The sequence below is a fragment of the Ctenopharyngodon idella genome, chromosome 6 (genome assembly GCF_019924925.1).
Source record: "Ctenopharyngodon idella isolate HZGC_01 chromosome 6, HZGC01, whole genome shotgun sequence".
Classification (NCBI taxonomy): Eukaryota; Metazoa; Chordata; class Actinopteri; order Cypriniformes; family Xenocyprididae; genus Ctenopharyngodon; species Ctenopharyngodon idella.
In genome coordinates this window covers 14,862,597-14,875,284 of record NC_067225.1, presented here as the reverse complement: position 1 = coordinate 14,875,284, position 12,688 = coordinate 14,862,597, and positions in this window count along the sequence as shown.

The following is a 12,688-nucleotide window of genomic DNA, read 5'->3' as shown; positions in this document are numbered from 1 at the left end:
TGCTTAACTAATGCTTCATAGCGTGAGTTATTTTAAAGTGTTACCCTCGGTAACACTTTATAATAACGTTCAGTTATAAGTCACTTATGAATTATTAGTTAATGATGAACTAATTATTTACAAAACATGACTATATGTTCATAAATGATTAATAAGTAATATGTTAACATTTTATGAATGTTTTATTAATTCAGTTGTAAGTCATTTATAAATTATTAGATAATGTTGAACGAATCATTTACAAAACATGAATATACCTTCATAAATGATTAATAAGTGATATACTAACATTTTATGAATGTTTTATTAATTCAGTTATGAGACACTTTTAAGTTATTAGTTAATGATGAACAAATTATTTACAAAACATGACAATATACGCTCATAAATGATTAATAAGTGTTATGCTAACAATTTACAGATGTGTTGTAAGTTATCTTAAAAAAAGTTTAAATCATGAAATAAATCAAACAGATCATTAGTAGATGGTTTAAAAGTTATTAGTTGATACATTATTCATCATTTATAAATCACTGAAGTATTTATGACAAAATTGTTTTAGTATCATTATCTCAATAAACAATTGTTAATCATGAACAAATGATGAACAAATCATTAGTAAATGATCAGTATATGATTTATTGATGAAGTTGTAAGCTGGTCAGTGTTCAAAATCACAAACATGCAGGTATGCTAAAGCACTATTTTTAAGCAGAGTAATTTATTTGTTTTGAAGTGGATGAACATTTATAAATGCCTTACAGTCAGGTGATTCCAGTGGATTATATTAAATCCTTTCACTCATCAGCACAGGCTTGTGTTCTGTGTGGAGTATGTGGGATCTAGTGATAAAGTAAACCTCTGAACTGGTTTTACCTTCCACTGAAGCTCACATCAGGTGCACAGAGTTAAACACTCCATGTGTGTCAGAGAACACAGTAGTCTATACCCTCACCAGTCAGCACTTACACTGCAGTACACACTACAAAGTACACACTACAACACCTGTTATAGATGTGTAAAAGCATGAATAAATCATTTACAAAGCTTTCTGCATCCCCTATTCTAAAGTGTAAACTATTCATCACTTATAAATGTGTTACATATCGTTTGCAGATCTTTCTGTTACATGATCCATCTCATTCCATCACTTTACCCAAGCCTAAACTTTACATTATTTAAAAAAAATAAATAAATTAACACTCTGCCACCGTTTAACCAGCACTTAATCATTTCATTTTTATTTTGTTTTTCATGGAACAGCTCCTCACCATAACATGAAAACGCACCATAAACTGATCATAAACGTAGTCCATTATTTCGTGCATTTTATTTCTTCAGAAGTCTTCAGAAGTACGATACCACCGTGTGAGGAAAAGATTCTTATAACGTAATATAACCATTATACTGTCACAGTTCCCTTAGTTCCTGGACTCCATTACCCATGATCCTCCTGTTTCCATACTTGCACTCACTTCCTCGTCTTCTCCCCATCATCATGGATTACCTGCACCTGCTCCTGATCTTCTGCACACCCTTTATAATGGACTCACTCCCTGCACTCCTGGTCTGTTCTAATGTTAATCTATGTGTGTTATGTTGTGAATCTCTCCGTCGTTTAAATAAATACCCTTGTTTTGTGGATCTCCATGAACGCCTCCTCTCTACTACAACCCACGTAACATATACATTAATAATCGTACCTATCCGCCCTTTCCTTACTTTCAGAATTGGCGCTTCTAACAATACGACACAGGTTTGCGGCAGTGACGTCAAACCTCGCTCCTTATTGGCTGTCATTTGTGATTTGCGACTACCATAGAGTGCCTGCGACATGCCGAATTTGAGTTGCTGTGTTGACTTGAGTTAGATCAAAGAATATACACTAACAAGAAGCGACACTTAATAGAACGTTCCATTGCAACACCGGCGCCCAGCAGCAGCCCTGCGTTTCCGCCATTTTGGGGTGAAAGCGACTCGGCAGTCCACTAGTTTCTATGGCAATATCAGTTGCTTTGTTAAAAAAAAAAAAAAAAAAAAAAAAAGCTGGAATCCAGCCTGAATGATGTCAACACAGAATAAAATACTATCACTAGTGATCATTAAATCCTTTTAACAGTTTATTTTACACACTTAAGTCTTCTACTTTTTTCACAAAACCTTTGCTCTCTAGAAACCCAGTCAGTTTGGGTTAAAATTCTTTAAAAGGCTTATAAACACTGAATTATTACCAACATATGCAATTAAATTAAGGACATGCGTCAGAAAAATTGGGAATGTTGGACAATAAATGTATGAATATAACAGCTTGATTTTGCAGTGTTGTCTAATGTCCATTGAAGCAAAACTGTCCAAAAGTGTGAATTATGCGATAACGGACACAGCAATGCATCACGTATTATAAGATCATTATGTTATAGCGTGATCCATTAAAATGTACAATATAGCCTTTTTCAGTTCAGACCTAGATAATTATTACTATTACTCCACTAGGTCTAAAATATATTGTTCACTGCAAACATGATGCTCTTAAAATTATTAATTGTTAATTTACTATTAATAAATGTGTAAAGTTGTATAAAATGGAAATACTCTATAAATTAGGCTAACTACGTTACCTCAGATGGTTGAATGGTTGGATTCCACAACTGGTAAAATAAAACATATATAAGACAATACAACATTTTCTGTGGGAGCCATACAATTTACTGGTGACTTAATTTAAAAAACTGTTCTATTGTGCTTCTGATTTGGCAGTGAAATTCGCCGATTTTGGGTGCGTAAGATGTGAAGGATTCTATGGTTCAGTTAGTATTTTCAGCCCATAATGGCGGCCGCGCTACCGGAGCGCCATCTAGTGGCTGTTACCCAAAAAGTATCAAAGTGTCGCCGCTTGGGTTCTAAGCTCTTTGGTTAGATTCAGCGCGACGCTTAAAAGGATGGAAATGCAGATCAGGGGAATGTTTGCAGCGATTAAACACTTTAATTTCATTCTGTAACTCAAACAAAAATTATGTTTTGCTGTCATTTCGCTGGTAATGTAGCACACGCGCAGTTTTGTCTGTTCTTTATACTGCTTTTTGTAATGTTTTAAATAAATTATTGTGACTGACGTACATTTATCTGCCTGTTACACTTCGTATATTGTCAAAACGGTTATGCTTAAGGTTATAGGGTGGAGTAGGGAGCTTAAAATTATTCTTTTTATACAATAGTATATCAACTAAGATATATTTTTTTTTATTTTTGTGAAGTGGCTAAAAAGTGGTCATGTTTAGGTATAAGGGGTGAGTTAGGGGCTCAAAGATATCTATATAATAGTAAAATATATTTGCATAAAAATATTATATTTTTTATATAAAAATGTATATACCCTATTAATACCCTGTAACTGAAAGGTATACCAGAACCTTTGCATATGGCAAATAAATGGTAAATTTACAAATTGCAGTTTGTACATAATTTATAAAGAAGATCTGCAAATGATATGTAACACATTTATAAGTGATGAATAGTTTACACTTTAGAATAGGGGATGCAGAAAGTGTTATAAATGACTTGTATACATATACAAATAATTTGTAGCAGGTAACAAAGGTCTACAAATTATATACATTTATAAGTGATGAATAGTTTACACTTTAGAATAGGGGATGCAGAAAGATTTGTAAATGATTTGTTCATGCTTTTACACATCATCTATAACAGGTGTTGAACACTTTGTAGTGTGTACTGCAGTGTAAGTGCTGACTGGTGAGGGTATAGACAGCTGTCTTCTCTGACACACATGGAGAGTTTAACTCTGTGCACCTGATGTGAGCTTCAGTGGAAGGTAAAACCGGTTCAGAGGTTTACTTTATCACTAGATCCCACACACTCCACACAGAACACAAGCCTGTGCTGATGAGTGAAAGGATTTAATATAATCCACTGGAATCACCTGACTGTAAGGCATTTATAAATGTTTATCCACTTCAAAACAAATAAATTACTCTGCTTAAAAATAGTGCTTTAGCATACCTGCATGTTTGTGATTTTGAAAACTGACCAGCTTACAACTTCATCAATAAATCATATACTGATCATTTACTAATGGTTTGTTCATCATTTGTTCATGATGAACAACAATTGTTTATTGAGATAATGATACTAAAACAATTTTGTCATAAATACTTCAGTTATTATAAGTGATAAATAATGTATCTAATAACTTATAAACCATCTACTAATGATCTGTTTGATTTATTTCATGATTTTAACATTTTTTTAAGATAACTTACAACACATTTTGTTAGCATACGATAACAACGTTAGCATACGACTTATTAATCATTTATGATTGTATATTGTCATGTTTTGTAAATGATTCGTTCATCATTAGCTAATAACTAAGTGTCTCATAACTGAATTAATAAAACATTTATAAAATGTTAACATATCACTTATTAATCATTTATGAACGTATAGCCATGTTTTGTAAATGATTCGTTCATAATTAACAAATAATTTATAAATGACTTATAACTGAATTAATAAAACATTCATAAAATATTAGTATATCACTTATCAATCATTTATGAATGTATATTCATGTTTCGTAAATGATTCATTAATCATTAACTAATAATTCATAAATGACTTATAACTGAACATTATTATAAAGTGTTACCAGAATCTCTCCAGATCCTGCAGATTCCCAGCTCCATGTTGGTGCTTCTCCTCCTCTCCTCTGTTGGTGCTTCTCCTCTGCAGTTCACCCCAATAGGGTTCAGGTCAGGGGACTGGGACGATCATGGCAGAAGCTTGGTTTTGTGCTCAGTGACACATTTTTGTTTTGATTTTGATGTTTGTTTTGGATCATTGTCCAGTTGGAAGATCCAACCACAGCCCATTATATGACTTCTAGCAGGGATTTTCATAGAACCCATCCCGTTTGAAGTTCAGGTAGTGTCAGTTACTTTTCAAATGTTCTATGGTCAGATGAAACAAAAAGCTCATTTTTTAGCAGCAAACACTCAAGATTGGTTTGGTGCACACAGGGGTAAAAAGTACCCCATGTGTACAATGAAATATATTGCTGTATCTTTAATGTTGTGGACCTATTCTTCTGTTGGAGATCCTGGACATCTTGTTTAGATACACGGTATCATGGATTCTATCAAATACCAACAGATAGAAAATCAAAACCTGACTATCCCTGCTAGAAGTCATAATGGGCTCCATTATGATGATGATCTTCCAACAGGACAATGATCCAAAACAAACATCAAAAGCAAAACAAAAAATGTGTCACTGAGCACAAAACCAAGCTTCTGCCATGACCGTCCCAGTTCCCTGACCTGAACCCTATAGAAAATGAGTGGGGTGAACTGCAGAGGAGAAGCACCAACATGGAGCTGGGAATCTGAAGGATCTGGAGAGATTCTGTATGGAGGAATAGTCTCTGATCTCTTAGGCATTATAGGAGAAGACTCAGAGCTGTTATCTTGGGAAAAGGAGGTTACAAAAAGTATTGAATAAAAGGGAATGATTAATTGTGAGCAATGTGTATTAGAGAAAAACATTTCTTCATAATGAGATTTTCCCCCCATTTAAAATTATTTTTCTTCAATGAAAGGTTGGATTTTTGTAGATTTTTAAAATAAAAGATCAAAAGTATTAACAATGCAGATTTATTTTCGCAGCCTTCTTTGGTCTTATTTACCAAGGGTATGAATAATTTTGAGCACAACTGTATATATATGTAGTCAATAAAATTGGTTATCTAAAACTAACTTGAATTTGTTTTGGATCATTATACACGCCACTGTAATTTCTTGCATGTCTGTTTAAAACCAGATGTGCCTTCATACAAAATGCTGCTCATGAAGTCATTAACCAACTATAGCATTCAACACTATATGAGCCAAGGACAATTTGTTGGAAAGATTTGAGCATATTTATCTGACCATTAGGTGGTGCTTTTTAGCAAACTTTGCAGGTATGCCCAAATCAGGATGACACTGTTAAGTTTTCTTTCAGTTATCAAAAGCGTTGCCAAGATACAACCTCATTTCCTGTTTTATCTCAAAACTGTCAACTTCACGCCAACATTACCTCACATCCTAAAAATACATCCTAAAGCATGTGAGCAGAGCAGCATAAAAACTGCAACAGCAGGTGCACTTATAGCTTTCACACTGCAGATTTTCTGCTGTGGCAGTATCCAGAAAATACGTCTGGGTTACCACACTTTTTAAAATTTTATAATGGCCATAAATGAATTGTTTCCACTATTACACTTTTACAAATTTATCACCATAAAATGCATGTTCGTGGTACATGGAGGACAATTAAATGGTAATTTGTATAGTGTCCTGGCCTTGCCAGTTCTATGAGGTCAAGTGACCTCTTATGGCTATGTGGAGTATAGCAGGAAGATTGCAGTGTGACCTCATTAATGGGGGACAGTGATGTCATTATAATCAGACTGAATCATCCTGTGAGTTAGAGACACTAAAGCTGTGTCCCAATTCAGGGGTTGTGCACTTCGGAGTGCATGAAAGGGGTGGGGCTTTGAAATGGAGGGTTGCCAGGTCTGCACAACAAAACCATCCCAAAAGTAGCGTAATCACAGCACAAGTGTAAAAGTATCCCAATCCCAGACGTGGCAACAATGAGCCGAGCATTGTTACATGGCTAGCGGCTGTGTGGCAGCTTACAGTTGACGTTTGTGTGTGCATTTTAAAGTTTTCACTGCCGGCGACGACGGGACACTGGACCATATGAACAGGTAAAATATGTATGGTTAAACTATGTAATGTTAGTTTTATATCGTTAGCAACTATTAGTTAACCTTGTTTGTTTTTTATGTTAAATTAAACATTAAGTGTGAAAATATATACATTCATATTTATACATTTACTCTGTATTTAAGCTGTATTTAAGTCTAAATTTAAAGTACAGTACTTTAGGATTTTATTAAACTCTACTCCATCTCAGAGACAAATATTGTATTTATGAAAAACTGACGTTTTGGACATCATGGACATTACAGTTTGATTTAGATATTACATATTGGTGAAACCGGGGCATTACTTATATTTATGTGAATTCACACAGAACTCCTGTCGTCACCGGCGCGCAATGAATTGTGGGATAGGGTAGACCGCGAAGTGTCTTGAGATGGACGCTTCGTTCCACGGGGAAACGGAGAGGGCCCATTTGAAGTCGCTCTCGAATTACGTCAGCCCTCCTCGCGCCGCCTCGCACTTCAAAGGCCGCTTTCCCCCCCCAGTTTTCTCAAGAACAGAATACAGTGCATAAAATGGGTACATTAAAACGTGTCGATATAAATATTATTTAAATGTCACTTTGTCAATGAAACAGCCTATTTTCTGTACAGCTTATTTTTGTGATGTAAGTTAAAAATAAAATGAATAAGTTGTATACATTGTATTTGTAATGTAATTTATTTGTAAATGAGCCGGAGTAATTTCTGTTTGAATTTTTACGTATGTTCACATGTGTAAACAAAAGAGAATTGTTCTGTTCATTGTTTCTTTCTTTTATGCAACTTATAATTTTACATGAAACATTATACATATACGACATATACAATCATTTTTTCATCATGTAAATTAAATGTTTTTACATTAAAATACATTGCTCTATAGCTACATTACTTAAAGTACCTTTTACAACTATTTACAGCAGAACTTAGGTTTAACATCAGAAAAACGTTTTCAAGTAACAGTGCATAAAACAGAACAAAACATATTTTTGTACAATTTCATTCGGCTGAGCAGGGAGACCCTGGTGGAGCTGCTGGACCTGGATGGGCTTCAGAGACCCTGGTAAGGCCTCTCTGCCGATGGGACATCAACTGGGACAAGTGCATATTTCCACTGTCCACTGCGTATCTACCAACAGGTTTGCAGGGCTGACTCAATCAACAGCTGCCATGTAACAGATATTTTCAGAAAGGGGAAAGAATAAAATAAATTAACTCTCAAACTCAAATCAAACCATAAGTGCGATTGGTAAAATGGTCTCAATTTTACAGCAGTCACTGGTATTATGAAGAAGATTGAAAACTAAGGAGAATTCTGTCCTCCTTTTGGGTGGTGTCTCTTCAAAATATCTGAAAACCCACTTCTCTCTTCCCAAAACAGGTGTTGGTGTAGTAAATATTTACAATCCTTTTGTTCTGGTCTGGGTATTTAAGGTAAAGTGCAAAGCAGTCATATGGGATCTTCTGTAGCCAGAAACCCCCATGCAGTGATGGGCAAGTGTCTTAAAAACACTAATCCACCACTGTGTGTAGCCTATATGCAATTCTTACTCTTAGAGTCATCTTTGAGCAACTGATGTATTTATGATTTCTGAATTGGCTTCTAATTGGTTATTTGTGTAATTGGCATGATACATTCTTACCTGAAAAATAAATATTATTCTTGATTTATTCTGCATTATTCTTTATTCATTATTTCTAGTAGATTAAAGCGAAGGTATTACCGCAAATTTGTGTTCAGGATTGATCATACGGGAGGCTTAATAGGTGGAGCACAGGGCACATCAATTGAGACCATTTCGATTTCTGACTATCGCTGCCTTAAATAATTTGTTTTCGTAAATACATAAAAGCTATGCTTTTTGTTACGAGTAAGCAGAGCGTGATCGACTTAAAGGTAGATATTTACCCTGCATTCTCTGTCTAAGGTCAGAGTAGGTGACTTTGTTTCTTCAGTAGAACACAAATGATGATTTTTAACTCCAACCGTTGTGGTCTGTCAGTTGTATAATGCTTGTCAATGGTAACTCCATCTATAAGAGTCAAAAAAACATGCACAGACAAATCCAAATTAAACCCTGCGGCTCGTGACGACACATTGATGTCCTAAGACACAAAACGATTGGTTTGTGTGAGAAACAGAACAGTATTTATGTCATTTTTCACCTCTAAAACACCACTATGTCCAACTGCCTTGTGCATCCGGTTGGTGAGGTCTGAAAACGCGTTCTGATGACAGAAGTGATGTCTCACGCTTATACTTCAATGAGTGCGAGACATCACTTCCATTGTCAGAACGCGTTCTGACCTCACTGTCAACTGAAGACCTCAGCTTTCTCAGGACAATGGAGAATGCATTTTTCCAAGATTCTACAAATAGTTGGGTAGCCCCCCTTCCATTTTGAAAGCAATGATAGTGTTTGCCTGACAACCGCTCATATGCTATGAGTTGATTCAAGTCTCTGAGCCGTACACTTGAGAAACGTCCAGAAATGAAAGCTCACTTCATGGCGTTCATGCAGAAGATATTAGATAGCCACCATGCAGAGCTTGCTCCTCCAGTACAAGAAGATAAAGAGTACTGGTATCTGCCCTTCTTTGGAGTATACCACCCTCAGAAACCCAACCAGATACGTGTAGTTTCGACTCAAGTGCCAAGTTTAATGGCATTTCTCTTAATGACGTGCTACTTTCTGGACCAGACATGGACAACAGTCTGTTAGGTGTTCTTTTGAGATTTAGGAAAAACCCAGTAGCGATTACAGCGGATATTCAGCAGATGTTCCACTGTTTCCTTGTCCGTGAGGATTGTAGAGATGTTCTGCGTTTCTTGTGGTATCAAGACAACGATCCAACAAAAGAGGTTGTCGACTATAGGATGAGGGTGCATGTGTTTGGGAACATTGTCCACGTGTGTGTCTGAGAATTGCCTGCGTTCAAAACGATGGGAGCGTTTTTCCAGGTGGAAATCTGTAGTCAAGGCTGTAGCTCACCTTAGGCATATCGTTTACTGTTTCGCTCATTCAACAGAAGTTGGAGATTGTGCTCGTTGGCACATCTGTAAGAAGGGGATCTCTGTAGACTCTTTGGGAAGAGCAGAGAAGGAAATTATCAGAGATGTGCAGCAGGAAGTTTATTCAGATGAATTCAAGTGCATCCGAGCAAAGCGTAACCTTTCCAAACAAAGCCCACTTGTTAAGCTGAATCCCACCATTGATGGTGATGGTCTACTCCGAGTTGGAGGACAGATTTGCCATGCTGGTCTCAAGTTGAAAGAGTCAAACCCTGTCATTATTCCTGGAAAGAATCATATAGCAGCTCTTCTTGCAAGGCATTACCATGAAAAGGTTCAACATCAGGGAAGGCATTTTACTGAGGGAGCCATGAGATCAAGTGGTTTGTGGTTAGTTGGAGGAAAAAGGCTCATCGGTAAGGTGCTCAACTAATGTGTTACCTGTAGGAAACACAGAGGAAAAGTAAAGGAGCAACAAATGTGTGATCTGCCAGCAGAACGACTCCAAGTAGATCCTCCTTTCTCTTTTGTTGGAATGGACATGTTTGGCCCCTGGGAAGTGTCAGCAAGGCGTACACGAGGAGGTCATGTAAACAGTAAGAGATGGGCAGCAAATGAGTTCTTCGAGCTTCATTAATGCATTGAGATGCTTCTTTTCATTGCGTCGTCCAGCCAAACAATTACGCTCAGATTGTGGCACCAATTTCATTGGTGCATGTAAAGAAATGGGGATAAGCTCTCCTAAGGAGGATGGTGTACAAGATTTCTTACAAGACCAGAGATGCACCTGGGTCTTTGATCCTCCCCACTCCTCACATATGGGAGGAGTGTGGGAGCGTATGATAGGAGTTGCACGTCATATTTTGGATGGGATGTTGTTGCAGACCAGTAGAGTACGACTGCCATAATAAATGCATGCCCTTTGATCCCCATCTCATCTGATCCTGAGAATCCTCACACTCTAACACCACCTATGCTGTTAACCCAGAAAAGTGTCACACATTCCTCTCCTTATCATCTCATACATCTATTTTGTAATTATTTTAAGTGTTACCATAATCAGATATTGTCATTAAACTCTTTCTATTACAAATGATGTGCTAACTAGTTTTGATTTGGTATTAACTTTGAAGTGCTACCTATTGCAATACAATATTGTCACACTATAGCAACGCTCTCCCACATATTTTGCTATTGTAACTGCGCTTATTTCCGTGGTTGGTATAAATAGCAGTGGGTGGTAATAGACAAGAAATGTACAGTTTTCTACCATCTTGCTGATAACGTTTTTTTAGTCGTTTTTAGAGTTTTCTGAAATTTACTTTGATCGGTCATCAGAATGAGGACATTTTTTCACATCTTGTGAATGGATTAAAGCTGACCTTCTGACCACGGAATGGGTAAGACTGTTTTCATTGTTTAATGGTATGATAGGAAAAGTCTCCATTTGCATGAATTGCATGAAACAGAATTTAGAAGGTTGTAAATAGCTTTAATAGTCCTGTTACTGTACAATCCGAGAACATTCAGATCTCCTCAGGGATGGAAGGGAAAATTTCTGAAAAGAGTGATGTATTGTTTGCTTTATGGAGCAAAAAAGTTGAGCCTACCTTGTGCAAACTCAAGAAACAATATATTGGGATTAAATGTTCAGATGATGAAATGCTCAAATGGTAGGACATAATTGGCAAACACCAAAAGAAATCAAAACGTGGTGAAATAATTGAGGCTTTAAACTTCATAAGTTGTACGAGGCTACGTGATGTGACAACACATCTATTTTCAAGTATAGATGCTAAATGTAAAGAAGTGCATTCTAAAAATGCAGAGGCACAAAGGTCAGAGGCAAAGATTCAGGATCTTCAAACACAGCTAGATAATTTACTAGCTGAGCAGTTAGCCCTGACTGAAGAGTGTAAAAAACACAAGGAGATCATTGCAAATCTCAAGGCTAAGCTAAATGCTCAAAAGTCTCCCAAAACGCTTAACAGCGATGGGGCTAAAAAGCATGTTCACTTCTTAGAGGAGGTGACTAGCTCTAATGAATTTGGAATGTTTTGTTCAGAGGCCACTGCTCAAGAGAGTGTGCCTATTTCAGTTCTTAAGGTGATGTAGCACTGTAATAGCGCAGAGTCATGTACCAGAACACATGGTGTACAAGTATTAGAGAGTCATGAAAATCCTCAAACTCTAGGAGAACACAGCAAACAACCCTGTGGCAAAGAGAGCACTTTTTGCAGTTCCTGTCAGGAAATAGGCTATACAGAGGAAAAATGTTGGTCACTGGGTAGGGGTAGACCTCCACCTTATTTTCAGAAAAATAGGAAACCACTTTCTAAGAGCAAAGATCAACGCTTATTTGCAGGTAAAACTCTGAGTTAACAGTATTGTTCATGCAGGGCCTCTAACTATTAACTTCACTTGCTAGTGGATTAGCAGCCCAATAGCAATGCTTACTAGTTAAACATCCAAATTGCCATGATCCTGTTTGTATTTTCAAATTTGTAATTGTGCTAAACACATTGTGCGCATAGAACACACATTAAAGTTGTTTGTGATACTACATGTACACATAGACTAGCTGCGTTTATTCTTTAAAACACATGATTACTTTACTGTAAGTGTTGTATGAAACACTTAGGTTAAAGGTTGTAGATGCTATGATTCTAGGCCATGTGTCTTGTGTAAGTTGGAATAATAAGTGTAGTACTGGAATTATATAGCAATTTCAAGTTGCATGTGTGACTATGTTGAATTTGTTTATCTCCTGAGGGAAAAACTCTGCTATTTTCCATATAGCTGCAAGAAAAAAAATGTACAGGAGCATAGAATTGCCATGTGGCTACAATGTGCTTTCTTTACAGCAGGATTCAGTAACTCTGAACTTTGTACTTTATCATGCT